Raw genomic sequence first — 13,883 nt, 5'->3', positions numbered from 1 at the left:
CATAGATACATACCTAACAGACCAACTAGATCCTCAAATGCAAATCTGCTCACAGTTCCCAGGTTCAAACGAACCAAAATGGGCAGCAAAAGTTTTCAGGTGAAAGCAGCCCAACATTGGAACTCCCTACCGCCCTCCTTAAGGATTTCTCAATCCTATATCCAATTCAGACATAACTACATCCAGTGGTTAAAACCTAATGACTGCTAACTGACTGCCCAACCTACCATGTCACTGTAAACCATGTAAATATGTATATTCTTAAACTGTATATCACTGTCTCTATTGTAACTGTTTTTACCTATGTACTCACTGTAAATACTGTACAGCACTGTAACTAAGCTGAGAATATCCTTGTCTGCTCCTGCACCCTCTTACCCTCGGGTCTGGCACGCAATATAAGTGAATAAACAAACAAACAAACAAACAAACAGAATACATAATGTTTCTCCCAGAATCAGAACAGCCCTCAAATAGCTCAATGGACGAATCTCCAGCGTGGTGTAATAACATTGCCTCCTCCCTCAGACGTTTACTAGAATGCTAATTATATATACAGAACAAAACAAAATAAGGGTGTTAAAAACAGAAGTTGAGGAGGAGAGTTAATTTCACAGGGGGTGTGAAAGCATTCACCCCTTCGCGTCCCCGGAGATTCTATTTCAGAATAAAGTCTCTGGGGGAGAATTAATTCTGAAATGAAATAGCCAGGGGAAGAGTCCGTGCAGGGGCGGATATATTACGCGACACCGACAGCTCTCATCTGTTTCTGCCTGTAAAGTGATCTGGACATGATGTGCCAGTTAGATGTGATCCTGTGGTTACTGTGTGGGTGACACTGATGCAGAGAGAAGGCATTCAACTCTAATGAACCAGCTGCAGGGAACTGGCAGGCACAAAACGTCCTGTCTGCTGTGTGTGTGTGTATACGTAAGTGTGCACAGGCGTGCTTCTCTGTAGTCTGTGGTGGCGCGTGTGCCTGTGTGTGCCTGTGTGTGTCTCTATGCCAGTATGGGTACACATATTTGTGTCTGTGGATCTGTACGTTGATGTGATTGGGAATGCATATGTCTGTAAATGCACGTTTCACTACGTTTCTCCATGCAGGTGTTTGTGCCTGTCACTCAAATGCTGGGCATATGCACGTGTCGGTCTGTCTATGAATAAGTATACAAGTCTGCCTGTGACTTGTCTCAGCGCTTAAGTATTCTGAAGAGGCCCGTGTGTGTCTGCTTGTAAGTCTAGGGGCCTCATCACGAGTTGGGTGGTATCCCGGCGGTATTCCCGCTAGGATACTGCCTGCACTAATAGCGCTACTGCCAACTGGTCTGGCGCTATTAGCGCCAGATCACAGGTTTGGCGGAACAGCACTTCCCCGTTTCCCATTGGGCCCATTCAGGAATTCCCCATTCCCATTGGACCCAATGGGGACCTTTTCTGCGGAATTGCTGTCGGCGGCATTACCTTGCGGTAATACGCAGAAAATTGGTAAATTCCCGTTGTATTTCCCCCCCAGCTGGGAGCTGGGGGTAAATACTGCCAACCCCGTGATTTGGAGTACCCCTAAATGCTGTGGTGATAGCGTTACCGTCACATTTAAGGGTTACCACCTAACTCGTGATTACCCCGTATGTGTGCATTTTCATGTAACAGTAGAAAGAAATATAGCACTATGTGTGTGTGTTACTGTCTGTACATAGCTTTGCACATCTTTTAAAAGCAATCATGAATGCATTCCCTTTTCTGGACTTCCCATGTGCTTACAGCCAATCACTGCCATGTGTGCATCCTGAGGGCATCCCCTACCACTCCTTGCTTGCACTTTTCCAAACACCCTATTGCACCTACATTTCCTTGACTGACCCAAGCTGAGTCCCCTAGACCAGAAAACATACATTAAGGGCCTCATTACACGGAAGGAGTGATCCAGGGTGCTATTAGCACCCTGGACCATGCCGGTAAATTACCGGCACCGCCTTGGCGGTAAGGGGATTTACCGCCCCATTCCAAGGTCGGTGGGGCGGTAAATCCCCCTTCCGCCATTGCCCTTCCCCATTCCCATTTCTGCCCCATAGGGCTCTATGGGAATGGGGAAGGCGCTAATTACGGCACCGCAATTTTGCAGTGCCGTAATTAGCTCCGAGGTCCCTTAGCGGGTTGGTTTTTAACGCCTGCAAAAAGCAGGCATTAGAGCACCAACCCGCTAAGGGACCTCGTAGTACGGCGGTAAGGGTTAACGGTCACCGTTGCCATTAACGGTGACCGTTAACCCTTACCGCCGTCCGTGTAATGAGGCCCTAAGTCTCGGTTCAGAGTCTTCATTAAAAGTACAGTCTTCATTTAATGCACTAACTTCAAGCCCTAGCTAAGTTCTTACCCTACCTAGATTTGTGGAGTCAGTCTTTGTCCAGCGCACAGTTGATGGTCAAAGTTCCTTCCGTCTGACTTTAAATCCAGAGGCTCAAAGTCAGGCTGCCGACACCATTGCATTCTTGGTAAGGTCTTCTACTAGTGTAGGCAGGCTAGTGACATATGAGTGTGGTATACAGTTGTTTCATCGCCAGTATATTTTTCGAGGAGTGTTTTTCCGAATATTTTTTTGCGAAAAACTCATTGAGAAATATAGGGGTCAATGGGTAAGGTGATATAAGAGGTAGGGGGGTGGGGGACAGGGAGTATATAATAGAGGAGAGAGAATTGGAGGGCAACCCCCCCAAATATACAAAAAAGAAAAATGGAGGAGTTTTTGGTAAAAATGTTTCGGCAAAAAACTAATCGAAAAGAAACTGGGGGTGACACATAGAACCATGGGTGTGGCTGGCCAATCCCCTGAATGTAGGGAGTCCGTCCAAACAGAGACCAAATCAGGGCGACAGGCGGCTCGTCCCCTGTAACCTTGAATCTTGTCTTAGGATGTGTCTTTGCTACATTTTGGTCTCCTGGATGCCTCTGCCTGGCAGCGCTCTATCCCCAATATTCTCGTGCATGGCTATTGCCGCATTGTGTTTCTCATTGAGTCAGGGGTTCCACTTGCACACACACTGAAGGTGTGGTTCTCCTATCATAGTTCATGGAGTTTAAGCGCTTTTGCCTGTCATTCATTAGTGGCAAGGAGGAGCAAAGTCGGTAGATAGTTGGGATGAGGGCGAGGGATAGATAAGATGCTCAGGAAGGCATGAGAAGGAAAAGATGAAGGAGCTATGTGTACAAATGGGCCGGATTTATTGTGGGCCTTATTGTTACCTGTGCAGGGGGTATATCTGGAATTTACTGACTGCATGGTGGGCCTGGGCATGCTGAAACCATGCCCAAGAAAGCACAGGTGGCAAAACCCTTCTATTTAGTTCCCTAGGCTCCCAACAACATTTGGGAGAGGTTGTATGTCAAAAAACCGAATTTGCTATTTTGCAACAACTGCCTGGAAAGCGAGCAAAACAACTTTGAATTATTTGTGGGTTTCCATAATAATGTCATGGCTACCAAAATGATTTTCTGGACCAAAACCCCAGGCGTGGGCCTCTGGGCAGAGTGCTTATGGCCACACAGCATGTCATTGGCTCCACATTGGTCAGAGTTTTGAGTCTTCCACAGTGTCATGGTGAGCATGAGGATGTTGAAACCCTACCAAGAAAACACAGATGGCAAAGCCCTTCAGCTTCCTTCCCTAGGGACCCCAACAACATTTGAAAGGGGTTGGATGTCATGAATACTAATTTGCAAAGTTTGCAAAAGCTCCCCGAATAGCGAGCAAAACAACTCACATGTTTTGGTTTCCTCATTTATGTCACGTTTACCAAAAACCTGAGTTATTTGCTTGTGTGCAAAGTCTTAGGAATGATCAGACTTTTGAGCCTTCCACAATGTCATGGTGAGCCAAGGCATGTAAAAACCATGTCCAAGACAACCAGCCTGCTAGGCCCCTCCACTCACTACACAAACAGCCAGAGTCTATAGCTGGGAATGATGGAAGGAAATATGGGCACATTTAAGTGAGGGTGGGATTTCGACCACAGCTTCCCTGGGAGCAGAAGCTCCAGTTCAGCATTACTTGAGGTTCCAGAGTCCCACTAGGGCCTTCAAGGTCATGAATCTGACTCTGGGCTTTCTGATTTTAGGAGAACTCCCAATGCTCAACTCCAAAAGACATACGTTTTAAAGAAATGTGTTATTTAATTATTTCTCAAAAACATATCTCATAATGTTGTTAATTACATGTTCTTAGTTACACATTAGATAACATAACATTAAACAAACACATTAAACAAACATTAAAGAAAAGCTATTTTAATCCATTCAATCTCACCATATCTCACCATATACTCATACTTAACGCGTTCTGGTATCATGACCTGCTTCAGAAGCATCACCAGACAAAAAAAAAAGAGAAAACCGCCTTTTGAAATGTAAGGTCAAGTAGTATATCTATGTGAATGTTCACTCTACCGAATACATTTAATTAAATGAATGTCATTAAGTACATTTCCATTTTTAAGTAAGTAACATTCTTTAGTGTGGCTACCTGTATTTTCTGAAATGTTGTCTTCAACCTATATGTTTGTATCCCTGGAAGAAAAGATAAGGGGATTCGGTGAACATTTGTATGTTAAGTCAAAATGACCTTCATTATGTATCGTTTAGACTAAAACAATATTATTGTTATAGAGGACAAATAGAGGTACAGAGCGGGCAGTGCTACTATCCCCCGATGACGAAAAGGCTTTTGACCGGGTGGACTGGTCCTTCGTCGGGCTGATTTTGGGTAAAGTGGGACTGTGCCCAAAAGTTATCAATATGTCCATGGTGAACTATAATCCTCCAAGACCTAGAATGACCGTAAAAGGGGAATCCATCAATATGATCTCCCTGGGCAGGGGTACAAAGAAGGGGTGTCCGTTATCCATCATCCTGTTTGCTTTGGTGACCGAGCACTTCACAGAGCGGATACGGAAATCGGACCGAATTAGATGGATCAAAGTAGGAAGTGGAGAATATAAAACAAGTCTACTTGCTTTATCACTCACGGAACCGGTAGTGACGGTCACAGCGGCAATGGAAGAAACAACGAGCATTGGTGCAGTCTCAGGCTTTAAGGTCAATATTCAGAAATTGGAAACTCTGAACACAATGGCCATGGTCGCTACTCTCCAGGGGATCAAGCAACTTGCACCACTGGGGCTGTCACCGGGGGCTCTGAGATATCTATTGGTTAATATAGCCAGGAAGGGAAACAATCCTGAAGGGGATACCTACCCCTCCCTATTCAAAGAAGCATGATCAGCGCATGGGACCAGATGCACAAGAAAGGTAATCTTACTACTTTCCCTTGACCCTTCACGTCGATTCATGGTGATGAGGACTTCACACCACCTCTTAAAGATTGAGGATTTGAGACCTGGCAGCAGAGGGGTTGTCAGAAGATCGGAGACGTGGTGCGGGGGAAGAGGGGGTGAAATAATGTCCTTTGAAGAGTGTAAAGATTTGTTTGGCCTGGATATGATATGATATGATAGTTATTTATAACGCGCTCAATACCTGGAGGTTTCTAAGCGCAGACACAGGGATCAAACCTGTGTTGCTCCGTGTCGTCTTGCTTCCAAGGCGAGCACGTTGCCGCTGAGCTGTCCTCCTGAGGTAGGATCCAGTACCAGCAGCTGAGACACTGGTTGCATGATCCTAGTGTGGAAAAGTGTGCCACAAGGCCGATTATTACTTTGGAGAAAACACGTCAGGAGGCAGAGAGCACGAGGGGTTTGATAGGAACATCTCCAGCTGTATATCAGAATCCCAAGAGGGGCAAGATTGTCCGTTTAAACAGAAGTGGGAGGAGGAACTAGGACGATCCATCAGCCCAAGGCAATGGGAATCCGTATACCGCTCAGCATGGCAAGCCTCCACATGCAGGCAGCATAAGGAATTACAGATCAAAATCCTACACAGGTGGTAATCCTACACACGCCAGATAAGCTACACAGGTTCAATTCAGATGCAGGCAAAACATGCTGGAGGGGGTGTGGTCAAGATGGTACTTTGGCACATGATTGGGCCCTGCCCAAAGCTGGCCGAGTTATGGCAAGCACTTGAAGAGGTAATTTGCAAAATTGGAGGGACCCGCTGCAGACTCATACCAGGCTTTATTATGCTGGAACTGTATCAGAAAGAGGAATGGGAGGGACTACAAGTGCAAATCGGCCGAATCAGGGCTATGGTGTTAGCAGCTAAATTAGCGATAACCTCAATGTGTGACAAGAAGGAGCCTCTCCCACTGGACCAGTGGTTGCATAGGCTTTGGGAGATCATGGCAATGCAAAACCTGACGTCCTCAAATGATATGATATGATAAGTCATTTATAACGCGCCTGTACACAATTGTGTCTAGGCGCGACAAGGAAGGGAGGACTAAAGGAGGACAAAACAACGATCTTACTAGGCCTTGTGTCATTCAGATCATGTATCTGCGAATAGAGGTACAGCTACGAAATAGGAAGTGATATCAGGTCCTCTGATTAGACATTTGAGCTCAACGAGACTGAACTGTTTCAAGCCGAGAGCCATGCAGGCAATTTTTCAGGGTGAGTCTTGGGGGTGTTTATGATAGGCAGTGTCAACTTGGGGCCAAAAGACAGAGGTCGTGGCACTTCCAATGCTGATGTGTGCTGGAGGCGAGAGGAAGGGTTTTTGGGAACCATTGTAAAAAAACAATAAAATATCTTTTTAACATAAAATATAAATTATTATTGTTATGGGGTCACTGATTCTGTGCCTGAAATGCAAAAAAAGACATTTCTACTGTCTAGTCCAAAGTCAGAAATTAAATAAGAAAATTCGAAAAAGCACAAAAGTTTAGAATTAGTGAAATGGGCTCAAAATCTCTTTACCAGTTCTTACCAGTTCACAATCTGCTAAATGTGGAAAATGGTCTGCGCTCTAGAGGATGGCATCTGATTGTGATGCACTAGTCCATCTATTAGTTACAAAATGGAAGTACGGCTTGTTGATCGTGTTGTGTGCGATGACATCATCACCATTTGATGCAATGATGTCACCACGGCGAAACAAAGTCTTACTGTTGTACTGTTTGTCCTCAAGCAATCTACCATAGTTGGTGAATATTAATGTTAAAATGTAGTGGCATATCAAAAAAAAGCCTTTCCATTATTTGCACAACATGTTGGCAACTTGGTTAATGTTACCCATATGGAAAAGTATGTGTCACATCACTGATAAGCTGAGCTAATATGAGCATATGCAGAAAGTATTCATCAGTGCAATACATACTTTGGTTGAATTGACTGCATTACAATTCCGTGTCATTCCATGCCACCATATACAAAAGGTTTCCTTCAGATATACCTTCTTGTCTAAATCGCATAGAAAGATACATCTCATTACATCCTCAAATATTATTTATGATATGATATGATATGGTATTTGTAACGCGCCTATACACAAGTGTATACTTATGTAGTACTTTGACCTCTTTCTGAGTTTATTATTTAAACAACCCGAATGCAATGCGTCATGTATATCAATTAGGTGACTTTAACAAGTTTCAGGTTGTCTTGGACAATTTCAATCCATTCCTAAATCACAATTTTTCAGATTATCATAATTCTATCTCTAGAACAAGTCAATGGCCCTCATTACAACCCCGGCGCTAAACCATGGCGCTATTAGCACCATGGTTGGTGCCGGTGTTGTAACGAGTCCTCCATGGTGGAATGAGAAAATACCGCCCCATTCCAAGGTTGGCGGGGCGGTATTTCCCCATTCCACCATGGCCCTTCCCCATTCCCATTTTCGCCCCATAGGGCTCAATGGGACTGGGGAAGGCGCTAAGTAGGGTACCGCAAATTGCGGTACCGTAATTAGCACTGAGGTCCCTTTGCGGCACCCTACTTTTATGGCTGGTAAAACCAGCCATTAAGGTCGGGTCCCGCAAAGGGACCTTGTAATCAGGCGTTAAGGGTTTAACGGCGCCGACACCTTTTACGGCGTCGTTAAACCCTTAAAGCCAGGGTCGTAATGACCCCCACTGTCTGGGAACCTGGAGAATGAAGGCATACTTGAGGAGTTTGAAAGTGTGCTTACCCAGCTCTCTCGGGTGTTTTCTTGTCCTCCAGGTAAGCAAGGAGGGAAAAGCAGTGGGGGCGGGGGGCTGGTTTGATTCTGATTACACCAGAGCCAGGAAGAACTTACTATATGCTCTGGGTAGCACCAGTCCATCTAAAGCTGCCATTGTAAGTGCCAGAGCAAACTATAAGAAAGGCGTGGCCACCAGAAAAAGAGTAATAGAAGAAGAGGCATGGGAAGCATGGATGATAACCGCAGGGGACAAGGATTCCAAATTCTTCTGGTAAATAGCCCAGAAGGGCCCTTATTATAAATCCACTATGGAGACCCCAATTAACAATGTCACAGATAAGGCTTGGTTGGACCATTTCTCCTCATTTTGTAGTGTGGGGAGCAGGGTGGTGGGAGATGGATAACCAGAAAGGGGTAGGCCGGAACATAGTGATCAAATGGACACTGAGGATAGTATTCTGTTCTCAGTGGACGAAATAAAGAAGGCCATTGGTTGCCAATGAGGCAATCGAGCTCCGGGTCCGGATAACATTGCTATGGAGCCAGACCTCGCTCAAGGATTCAATGCTATTTGTGTGAGAGGAGCTATCCCACCATCATGGTCCATGGCGGTAATTCAGCCTATTTACAAGAAGGGATCCCAGGCTTCCCCTGACTCGTATAGACCCATTTCACTCCTGCACTACATTTTTAAAACATTTGGCCGTGCCATATTGGCCCGATTGGAGGACTGGGTGGTGAGTAGCAGACTTCTTTCCCAGGTTCGGCTGGGATTTAGGCCAGGGTTGGGTACAGCAGAACAGGCACTCAATCTCTATCTGGTATTGTCACACTCACTCTATCTGAAGGAGGAGCCACTATATTTGGCATTCATGGACCTAAGCACAGCAGTTGACAAAGTCAATCGTGACAAGTTCTGGGACATGCTCAGGTCCATGAATTCCCTGGGTGAACTGGTGGATCTTATGATGAGGCTGCATGGTAGCATGCAAGCCTGTGTGAGGAGTGGGGGTCAATGGGCACTGCACAAGCTCCTTCAAAGTAGAACTGGGGGTGCGCCAGGGATGTGTGCTGGCCCCTCTTCTATTTAGCTTATACATAAATGGACTTTATAAGCACCTACTAAATTCCTCCTCCGGTCTCCCAAAGTTGGGAGGCCGCCCTCCACCAGTTCTGGTATATGCGATGATTCCGTACTGATGGCCCACACTCCAAGGGCCTTGCAGGCACTCATTTTGGAATATGCTGTCTTCATGGAGGGCATGCATCTGGTTGTAAATGCAGCTAAGTCGGCGGTGATGTCTTGTTGGAAGGGGAGTCGAAGAATTAATTTTAGGGATATACATTGCAGGAATATGGTTATCCCAAGGGTTGACCACCTTGATTACTTAGGCGTCAGATTCTCTGCAAACATGGGTACAATGGACCACGTACATCAACAGGTATTGCAGTTCAAGCAGGCTCTTGCCGCGGTATCTAGGGCCGTGTACATGTTCAAAGCAAAGCCATTAGCACCCCTGCTTCAGTTGTACAAGGGAAAAGCAGCATCGGTTGCTAAATTTGGGATCGAGCGGTGGGGTTATTCCAACATTAGCGCAGTCCAGATCTTGGAGAACCAATGTCTGAAAAACCTGCTGAGGCTTCTAACTTCTGCCCCCAGTTTTGGAGTGTCGATGGAATTGGGCTGTACTCCAATTAGTGATATGATTTCCCTGCAGCCAGTATTACACTGTCTTAGATTGTGGGGTCATAGTAGGGCTACACTCACTCAGGAATTGATCATCTTCCTGATAATCAAGGACACAGGAGATAAGATCCTGTGGTTGGCCAATATCAGGAAGCAGCTGAGGCGGATACATTGCACTCACTTGTACCCACCCACTAGTGTGCTTTCTAGGGGAGAAATCAATTGATGGACTGCTTGTTTCTATGAGACGGTGCACCAAGATAGAGACAGCAGTGAAATCATGAAGCCAAAAAATCGCGGGTTGATGACTATTATGTCTCCTGCAGGCTTGGCCTGGCTTATAGGGCAATAGGCCCATGGCCGAATCAAAAACGCAAAATGCTTGCGTGGGCCAGTGTTTTGGGGTTAAAGTGGGGCACTGTTTTGGCCAATGTGGGCCAGTTTGATGAGTTACTTCACTATGCGGCTAATAGTTTTGACCAGTATTGCTGAATACATATTCTTTAAAATGTACAATTTGTATCACGTTATCAAAAACCTCCAGCTTGGGTACTATTCAAACAGCGTCACAAAAGGAATGAATTCCCATTTGCAACTGTGGGCCACTTTTTCTTTGGTGCCCGAGACAATTTTATGCCCCAGCCCGACCCTAGGTGCAGGCTCGCAGTCTGAGCACAGATCGGGCACGATCGGGCCTTGCCTTCACGGCGTTGCCGTATACTGCTAGGGGAGGCACCCTGCCTGAGACGCTCTTGTTAAGCGGGGTCACCTGTCAGCTTGGAATGGGCCATGGGCCCATCTGGGGATGACTGGCCAGTGGGCAGACTGCAAGAGGCCTGCTCAAGCCCTCCTGCTTTCCGACTGGGCCTGCTGGCTGGTGGCTAGGCCTGAATTTATGCAAATTTCGAGCAGAGCCTGGTCTGATGAGAGAAGGGAACTCTGCTACAATATGCCTTTTCTGCTCGGTTCTGCCTGCCAAAGCTTCCCCCTACACGTGTGAAGACAGCTCTGCAGACGCTGAGGGTTTCCGGGAGAGCTGGGGCTGGGTCAGGGACTGCCCCGTCACCCTCACTTAGCGGGGCTTCCAGAACAGGTCCACCCCCTGCCCTTACTCTTGCAACTCACACTTACCCGGCAGGGGAGAATCTATGATCAGAAACGTTGATCTCCCCAAGTGACATTCATCCATTGCACATTGGATTTGCTGACCTCTGCAACGAAACTCAACTGCATTATTTCCGGTAGTGTGGGACTGTGTTTGCCCTTTTCCCTGATTTGTTGGTGAAAGAAAAAGTAAAATGTGCAAAAGAGCAAGTAGGTTGGTTGCATGCAGAGCCAGACTCGGACTGGCCTATAGGTCCATGGGCGAACCAAAAACGCAAAATACTTGCGTGGGCCAGTATTTTGGGTCAAAGTGGGGCACTTTTTGGCCAATGTGGGCCAGTTTGATGAGTTACTTCACTATGCGGCTAGTAGTTTTGACCAGTGTTGCTGAATAAATGTTCTTTAAAATGTACAATTTGCATCACATTTTATCAAAAACCTCCCCCTTGGGTACTATTCAAAGAGCGTCACAAAAGGAATTAATTCCCATTTGCAACTGAGGCAGGCTCGGACTGGTTTATAGGGCAAGAGGCCCATGGCCGAACCAAAAATGCAAGATGCTTGTGTGGGTCAGTTTTGTGGGTCAAAGTGGGGTATTTTTATGGCCAATGTGGGCCAGTTTGATGAGTTACTTCACTATGTGGCTAATAGTTTTGACCAGTATTGCTGAATACATGTTCTTTAAAATGTACAATTTGCATTACATTTTATCAAACATCTGCCCCTTGGGTACTATTCAAAGAGTGTCACAAAAGGAGTGAATTCCCATTTGCAACTGTGGGCCACTTTTTCGTTGGTGCCCGAGACAATGTTATGCCCTAGTCTGACCCTAGTCTCCGGGAGTTCCGCATTACTTATTATGGGCAGAATCCCCCAAGGATCGTGTGCTTGTATCTAGGGCAAGGTTTAACTGTGTCCCGCTACAGGCTGTGGTGACAGCATAGGCCAGGGCGGGTCCAGATAGATCTTTCCCAACTTGTAAATCCCCATACGAGGACTTGGCACATCTGATTCTCTTTTGCCCTGCGTATGCCGAGGCGAGAAAACGGCTCATACGACCACGATTGTGGGAAATGGGTTCAGTGCATTATAGGCCAGCTTTAACTTACCTGTTATGGGCAAACTCACCACAAGTTGGCTGGTCGCTACTTTCGTATTTAAAAATAGCACTCTGCCAAAGTAAACGACTGCTTGATCCATTACCCTGATAATATGTGTTTATATGTTGATCAATGAACCAAACCCGTAATTATTTCTCTTCTCCCCTCCGTTGATTGTCTATTTTGTGTTCTTGATATGGTGTGTTTTTATTGTGATCTAATTGTATGTATTTTGCAATGGTGTTATGGATTGTTTTTACATGCAAATCCCAATAAACTTAATGATGATGATGAGAATTGTTTTTATGTTAAGAACAAAAATATTAAGAAATAGACAATAACAATGGAGTTAAACATCAACTCAAAATTTTTGACATCTTATTCTCCAATACATACACAATACATCAATACACTCAGTCCTCAAGAATATATACATTGAGTTCCCAAGAACCCCTCTAACAGCTTGTGCCAGAATCAGTAATCAGCATTTTAATCTGATTCCCATATCATCCCAACCCGTTTTGGATACATTACTATCCATCTTTAGGGCATATACCACTGTTATTCCAAACCGGTTTACAAAAGACATTTTCCTAATTAATAATTGAAGTGTTGAAACCATAAACATTATTTTTACAACTTAACTTGCTCAACCACGTTAAACTAACCTCATTAGAGTCCGGATATCTAAAGCACAGGAACATGAAACCAAACAGTATACCACAAACCCCTTATTCTCATTAACAGGGCATCCACATACTATCAGCAAAAAAGATTTGTTGCTTACCCCACTCCCATGTATAAATGTCCAGTCAATCTTTTTAGTCCCAGTTGACCGGTCACAGGATCGAGAGAAAATCACAATTCCAAACAAGGACCTTAAGATTCTCTTAAATCAACACATCCTGGTCAATGTACGACTAACCTGACTCTTACCTAAATCATTTCAACACGGGCTTCAGAGCACAGAATTGGTAACAACCTGTTCCGTGCTCTGCACCCGGATTATGAAGCCAGCTACTTCCGCTCGGCCCACTGGAACACACGTTGCTCCTGTGTGGTGCTCAGAGCCAGCAGCCATCTTAGAATGGAGACAAACCCAGTGTCTCCCATTGAATATAACCTTGCGGTGACCATCACTGCTGACAATATATGTTATCCTTCTTTGCACTTAAATCACAATTTGCTGCTTCTGATCTCACCAACGCATTGGCGAATTCATGAGCTGATTAAGTCAATAATAACATTTTCAACATTCATGATGATGGTGCTACCCCTCTACAACTCTCATTTAATCTATTAACACAATGGTACGCGATTTGTATGTGCTGCAATCAGACCAGCTACTACGAAACTGCCCGTTCGATTGATAGCTGTTCCTTTTCCCATAGGGTGCATACATCCGGCAGCCATCTTTGAATGGAAACAAAATCCAATGTGTGACATAGACAGGCTAATTCATAGAATCCAGCGCACAAGTAGCGCACGCGGCTGGCGCACAGCGTGCGCCTGCGATAGTCTGCGCCAGGCACGTGCGCTAAAACAGATTTCCGCGCACAGCGTATTCATGGATTTCAAGCTCCCAAACCAGCCGTGGCGCAGAGAATCGCAGCGAGCCTGCAGCAGCGCCAGTAACGCCCCCAAGAACGCCCTCGCGCAAGGAAAAGCCATCAAAATCGCTAAATCATCGCTAAGGGCTGCGCTAACCCTGGACCACTTCACAGGGCAGGCAAACAAGGAAAGAAAAGCGGGCAATCATCAAATCAGGAGTACGCGGGAAGTACTACAAGCGACTAGGCAGGGAACGTGAATTACAGGGGTAGCGGGAAGTTCAACACGCGATTGGCCAGGGTACGTGTATTACAGGGGTACGCGTGAAGTAGAACACGCGATAGGCCAGGGAACGTGTA

The 13,883-nt window shown here is 45.6% G+C and overlaps 1 protein-coding gene and 1 pseudogene across 2 annotated transcripts in view; both read left to right on the top strand.

Annotated features, from left to right (window-relative positions):
• The window catches only part of DRD3 (dopamine receptor D3), a 1,457,150-nt gene that overhangs the window by 1,299,867 nt on the left and 143,400 nt on the right, over nucleotides 1-13,883 (top strand). The gene's annotated exons all lie outside the window — the stretch shown is intronic.
• On the top strand, nucleotides 10,893-11,042 carry LOC138526633 (U1 spliceosomal RNA; annotated as a pseudogene).

This window comes from Ambystoma mexicanum, chromosome 7p (genome assembly GCF_040938575.1).
Source record: "Ambystoma mexicanum isolate Mex_15411 chromosome 7p, UKY_AmexF1_1, whole genome shotgun sequence".
Taxonomy (NCBI): Eukaryota; Metazoa; Chordata; class Amphibia; order Caudata; family Ambystomatidae; genus Ambystoma; species Ambystoma mexicanum.
This window is presented reverse-complemented; position numbering and strand designations above follow the sequence as displayed.